Source organism: Pecten maximus, chromosome 10 (genome assembly GCF_902652985.1).
Source record: "Pecten maximus chromosome 10, xPecMax1.1, whole genome shotgun sequence".
Classification (NCBI taxonomy): Eukaryota; Metazoa; Mollusca; class Bivalvia; order Pectinida; family Pectinidae; genus Pecten; species Pecten maximus.
The window spans coordinates 27,814,834-27,821,306 of NC_047024.1; the positions used below are offsets into that span (position 1 = coordinate 27,814,834).

Genomic DNA, 6,473 nt, shown 5'->3' on the forward strand with positions numbered 1-6,473 from the left:
TCACTATAGCTTTCCTGAGAGAATACACAGTGATCAGGGCCGCAACTTTGAGAGTAAGATCATCAAAGAACTTTGCAAACTGGCCGGTGTGAAAAAAACCAGGACCACACCATATCATCCAATGGGAAATGGTTCTGTGGAAAGGTTTAACCAAACTCTTCTTAGGATGCTTGCCACCCTTGATGAAGATAAAAAGGCTGATTGGAAATCGTACATAGCTCCACTAGTCCAGGCCTATAACGCAACCAAAAGCGATGCCACGGGGTACTCTCCTCATTACCTCATGTTCGGATGGCATCCACGGTTGTCAGTGGACGCATTCCTGGGTACTGAACCAGGTCAGCAGGGTGCGGTTGATCACACCTCCTATGTTGGCAAGTTGCGAACTAGGATGGAAAATGCTTACAAAACCGCACAGAGTGAAGCTAAAAAGAGATCTGCTCAGAACAAGAGTCGCTATGACCGTTCTGTTCAGAACTCCAAACTGGAAATAGGAGACCGTGTACTGATACGGAACGTAGGTCTCAAGGGCAAACATAAACTGACTGACAGGTGGGAACGGGAACCCTGTGTGGTGATAAAAATACCAAACAGTGACATTCCTGTATATGAGGTGAAGTATGAATCGGGCAAAGGTCGTAACCGTACATTGCACCGTAACATGCTACTTCCCTTTAACTCCATTCCAATGGAAGTTCCTCCTAACTCGCAGAACCGAAAGGTTAAGCCTGCAAAGTATGTTGCTGTCCGAAGGGCAGAGCCCACATTACCAGTATCATCCTCAGAGTCTGATTCTGAGTCAGACTCGGAGTTTGAGTTACCTCCTGCTAGACCAACTCGTCCCCGGAAGTTGCAGAGAGTACCAAACCCTTCCATGCAAGAACCTGTGTTCAACAATTCCGATCCAATATCCGTGATAACGGAAAATGAGTTTGAACAGAGATCAAGTTTGGCAGACCTCACTAATCTGTCGAGAGACTTGCATCAGGGTCCGGTATCCAGCCTTAATGACAGTGCTGAGTCCACAGTGTACCAGGAACACGACAGTTCAGAGGTTGTTGAACCAAGAAGGTCAGCTAGACCTAGACAGCCTCCAGATCGTTATGGTCAGTGGGTGTTTCCTCTGCAGTGTTCATTACAAAATCTAGATCTGAAGTAAACCATGATTATGGATCTGTGTTAAAACATTCCTGTGATGAAATGAGTATTTTAACATTTTTATATACATTTTACAATTGATATTTAACCATACCTGTAGGGCATAACGCTCTGGATGGTAGGGACTGGCCCAACCTCCAGAGAAGTCCTAGCCAGGTGTGGTAATAATTTTTAATTTTTATTTCATCGTTGTTGTTTTTTTAACTATCACCGTTTCATGTTAGCTATATATGTGATTTACTTTTGTTTACTGTTCATGCAGTCACCTTATAGTCATGATGGTGCTGGTAGGGACTGGCCCAACCGCACAACTCGTGGCTATGTTGGACATGAACCTTTACCTGAAAAGGTCATATAATTTGGTTCTTACTGTGAACCGTGTTGGATATCTCCTTGATTCAAAACCCTATCTGTAAAGATTGGTTTAGGTCAACCTACAGTGTATACCGGTTTGTTTTGCTGTATTATATATGTAGCACCATGGTGTTACCAGCCCTGGTTACATTAAGGCTAGTGGGTTAATCCCAATATAACTGTAAATTGTGGACCCTAGTTTTAATTGCAGTTGTTTCTAGAACAATTGCTGGCTCAGCATGCCATGTATCTGTTTTAAAACTGATCATACGTGGTATTAATTGAGATGCCAGGAGCCATCTCATCAGGGAGGGGGAGTATGTAGCCAGTTGGATATATATATTGTGTTATATAATAACACAGGTCAGGGTTGACTGACCAACAGGTAAGTTCCCGCGCCTCATACTGCGTCATGCATTGGAATGTAAGGTATGTGTGGAAGTTGTCCTGATTGGTCATTGTAGTGAGCAGGTGAGTGTGTGCGCATGCTAAACACCTGTCAATACCCTGCACCAGCACACTTTTCCATCATTCCAGACACGGCACTCAGCATGACAACATGTTACAATGTACCAGTCATCCGTCCCTGGTAAGTCTTCTAAATATATGATCATATTACTTGTTATTTTATTGAAGATCCTACATTTGTACATGTAATCGTCTTGGTTATTTACGTTCATGTTATGTCCATCGTCGCGTGTCCGTTATTCATGTCATGTTTATACATTTGTAGGCCTTCTGATTAAACCTGAAACTTATACAAGTTGTCCGTGTGATGTTTGCCCACACACATAAGGCTACATTTTATTAGTTATATAACATGAAAGATAACAAAATTATTATTTTTTTTTAATCTAACACAATATGATTAATATTTTGTTTCACCAGACATGGCATTTTTAATTCGATCTAAATTAAATGTTTAACTCTAAAAATTTTCAACAAAAAGGAAACATTCTTAACAGTTTCATGCTTTTCTATCCAGATGCCAGACATGGTGTCAAGGCCAGATAAAGCGTGGTCTAACTTGAGACAATCTGACTGGTGGTCTAACTTGAGACAATCTGACTGGTGGACGTACTGCTTATAATAGAGAGTAGGGGAAACTCATGATCAGGCTAGCTACACCCTACCTGCAGAATATTATTATAATGTACATGCAATTGCATAAGCCTACTGCATATTCAGGTATCTAGGTACATGTATATACAATTTTGTAGATGTTAAAAATGAGAAAATCAGTGTACAAGGTAGAATTGGGCATTTATTGAGGCCAGGTAACTTTGAGCTTATAGTTAATATGACAAATCTGTTCATCTGCATGTTGTTACAGAAAAAATAATCATTTAATGAATTGCTCCCAAGACACTCATTTGCCACAAGACACTCATTTGCCACAAGACACTCATTCCTCATAGGACACTTATTTCCCAAAGACACTCATTTCCCACAAGACACTCATTATAGCAGAGACCAGAGATGTGTAGGTTGACCACAGGTGCACATGTATGTCTTTACAGCAGGTATATTTCTGACTTATTGTTTTTAATATAAGACTAGACATGCCACTGTGGGTGGACGCTGTATAGATGTTGCCATGTGGTTTAATGAGCAACAGTCCAGTCAATTTAAAACTGCCTTGGGGCATTAAGCAAGATCCTAAGGAAATTCGGATTAACAAAAACAGGGGATTGTGATTTTCAGTAAATATGGTGAGTAAATCAGCACAATACAGTATTGTAGCCGATACGTGGGGATTGTTAATTTTATAATTTTTCTAAGTTAAGCTATAAAACGGTTTATTCTTTACCTAATCACCAATACCATATCTAACGACATCACACGCCGTGACTACAACATGAGGGGGGGGGGGGGGGGGCAGCAATATTTCTGTAAACAAATTGCTTCACTATAGTCTACTATAGATCTAGTACAGTAAAATATCCTAATTCCTGTCATTTATGTTGACAGCGTCTGCTACTTACTCTTTTGAGATTCAATAATAAACATCAATAGTCCGATGAAACATACGTGTGGCCATTTGTAGCTTCGCCATCGGTTTGTAAACAACGTTTCGGCAGGAATTTTTATGTATTTTTGGGAGTGATCTCCCTTTAGATACAGGTTAAGGATCCTTGCTCTTCGTGCTTCATTTTTTTTCGTTTTATTTTATCAAAGTAGCAAGGGTCGCTTTTGGCAATCCTATGAAATTTTCTGATTTTTGTTTGTTTACCCATCATCATCAGTGGGCTGTTCAAACCGCTTCAGACGTCCAATACGCTGCATATATATCAAGAGAGACAACTCTAACTTCAGAGGAACATTAACCAATCACAGTAACAGTAACGGCAAAAGCATTCAGTATTGGCATGAATATGATTTTGATCAATAGTGAGAATTTAATCAAATGAAAATATAAAATGACCGATATAGATACTTTATCTGCCATTTTCTAATTCACTGTTGTCCAAAGTTTCTGCATTGGAATACAATGCATCAATCAACAACACATTCATAAAGATTCAGTTTCATCATTAATTTTATTCACATATAACAATATCATAACAACATACATATATGTAATTAAGAAATTGTACAAATATTTCTTTCTTTATTTCCTCCAAATATGAAAAGTTAAGAAATATACTTCACAAATAACATTGAAAGAAAAGAAAAATAATGCATTGACGCTCACGATCACATCATTACATACATGTACATGTAGTGACAGACACATGGACAGTGATTTAATAGATCACTTTACACTCCTCATACTACATCATCATAGACATATATTACTAAGTAATCGTGCAGAATTGTAATAATTAATAAATAATTAAGAAATGTAATATTACACACATCGCATTATACCGTATCATTAGAAACAGTATTACGGATACATACATGTATGTATATAATTTACAATCCAAAATAAAGTAGAACCCATTGCAATAAGCCATACGGCATAGTAATATAGTGATGTGAAATCACCACGTTACACGCTTTATATTGTACAATCACTCTGACAATTTGGAACAACGTTTGAGGAGGGAGTAACTGGACATCTCTCCTTTGGTGTACGCGAAGAGCTTTGCCTGGTGGGTACGGGTCTGAAATGGAAGAAGGTAAATATTACGTATAACAACAGCCTATTAATACGTTAAAACAAACTTTGTATCCACTTCCTTAAGACTGTTAACGTATCATTAACACAATAAACATATATGACTTTGACTTGTGTGTCACTTCTTGTCCTCGCTTCTACTGACTGATATTGCAACGAAGGTTATCAATTACGTTCCTGAGACTTACCACTTTATCATATATATATATTCCTGTTCGTACCTGTTTCTTTTGATGCCTGCTCAGCTTCCCCTCAGACACCAGTCGCCTCTGCAGGGGAAGAAGGGGTGACTCCTCAAACAGTAAGGGAATGGTAGATCCAGAGGTTGCCTCCTGAAAAGGAAAGAAAAGGTTTGTTACTAATTTTACATTATCATAATTAAATGTCGTGCCGAGATTTATAGCAATTTTTGCCATTTAACTATAACTTTTATGGATTGTTTTAAGCATTGATGTCATTTTTTTTTAGTTTCATTTAGTTTTTTGCGTAGCGTAGCGGATTCTTACAGAAGTTTGCAAACAAAATTTGTTTCATACCTCGATGAAACTAAAAAAAAAATTGACATCAACGCTTATAATTAATTTTTGAAAATGATTTCTAATTTAAAACATGTTTTATGTACAATTTTATTCTTTTTCTCAAATCAATACGCAACGTCAATATTGTCGTATTGTGACGTCACATTTTTCGCGCCATTCTCGGAATTTCTTTCATAGAAGAATGAAAAGAATTTTTCGACCAATCACATTTGAGTATTTACCATGAAAACAAAGAAAAATTAATTATTTCGTTATAGATCATATATACATTTCTGTAGGTCAATTTTTGTTTTCAAGGTGTCAAAAAGTATTCTATAAAACATTTTCCATTGATTGTACGTAATACAATTTTACTTTATATCAATTCAACTTACCTGATGCCTTGTCGTTGACACGTCTGTGCCAACCTTCTACATCGTTGTTGGTGCGTGTGGCCAGTCCAAACACGCTCCAACATGATGGGGCCCAGGGGTAGCTTAATATCCATCGCCTCTCGACATAAGCAGTCTTTGCCTTCAGTCTGAAAAAAAATCAAGTGTTTTATTAAACATGTTTAAGGGTCTGCATCTGTTGAGATTTTTTAGTTAGAATGCAAAATAAGCAAAATATAAAAATACTGTATGTTTACAAAGTGTGTATACAAATGTAGTTATTGTTGTTGCATTTATTGTTATTACATACATGTTGAAAACAGCTGGAATCTTGTCCTCTGGCATGTAAACAAGGGCCAGAAACTGTCTCACAAAGGCATGGACAGAGCCTCGTTGGCGGTAAGGTCCCTGTGAAAGAAAAACATCATTGTAAAATAAAACATAGTATATATAGAATTCTCACAAATCAAATGTTTACATCTCTCTCTCTCTCTCTCTCTCTCTCTCTCTCTCTCTCTCCTTAAAGAATTATATTACATAACCAATACCAACGAAATAAGATTTACATACGGACATACTTTAAAATAATTACTGATACAGATATGACGTACATGTACTAGTACTTACATCTCGTCGCAGTTCCAATGATGAGGCAATCCCTGGTTTGCTGACATGGGTGTGGGCGTCGGTCCCGTCATGGAAGGTGTCTCCCTTCTGTATAAAACGCGGTAGTTATTGGTTTAAACGAGATAAAGTCATACGTACGCGATTTATTGATATAGTTATCGTTTTTTAACGGGATAACTAACGCATTTTAACGGGATAACTAACGCGTTTTAACGAGGTACATATTTTTATTTTGCTTTTCAAAAAAAAAAAATGTATCTCATTAAATCGCGTTAGTTATCCCGTTAAAACGCGTTTGTT

General features: G+C 37.6%; 1 protein-coding gene and 1 long non-coding RNA gene across 3 annotated transcripts in view; both read right to left on the bottom strand.

The window, feature by feature from the left end:
• Positions 1-3,626, bottom strand: part of LOC117335736 (protein C11orf74 homolog) — a 30,791-nt gene extending 27,165 nt beyond the window's left edge. The window contains exon 1 of one of the 2 annotated variants that reach the window (XM_033895910.1): positions 3,498-3,626. The gene's annotated coding sequence lies outside the window, so the exon portion shown is untranslated. The remainder of the gene's footprint in view (positions 1-3,497) is intronic. The other variant, XM_033895912.1, reaches the window with a different exon arrangement.
• Positions 3,627-4,097: 471 nt separating this feature from the next.
• Positions 4,098-6,037, bottom strand: LOC117335403. The gene is made up of 4 exons (XR_004534399.1): positions 5,857-6,037; positions 5,550-5,695; positions 4,858-4,968; positions 4,098-4,622 (listed from the first exon to the last, which is right to left on the bottom strand). It is a non-coding gene; the product is annotated as an uncharacterized LOC117335403 (long non-coding RNA).
• Positions 6,038-6,473: the final 436 nt, after the last annotated feature.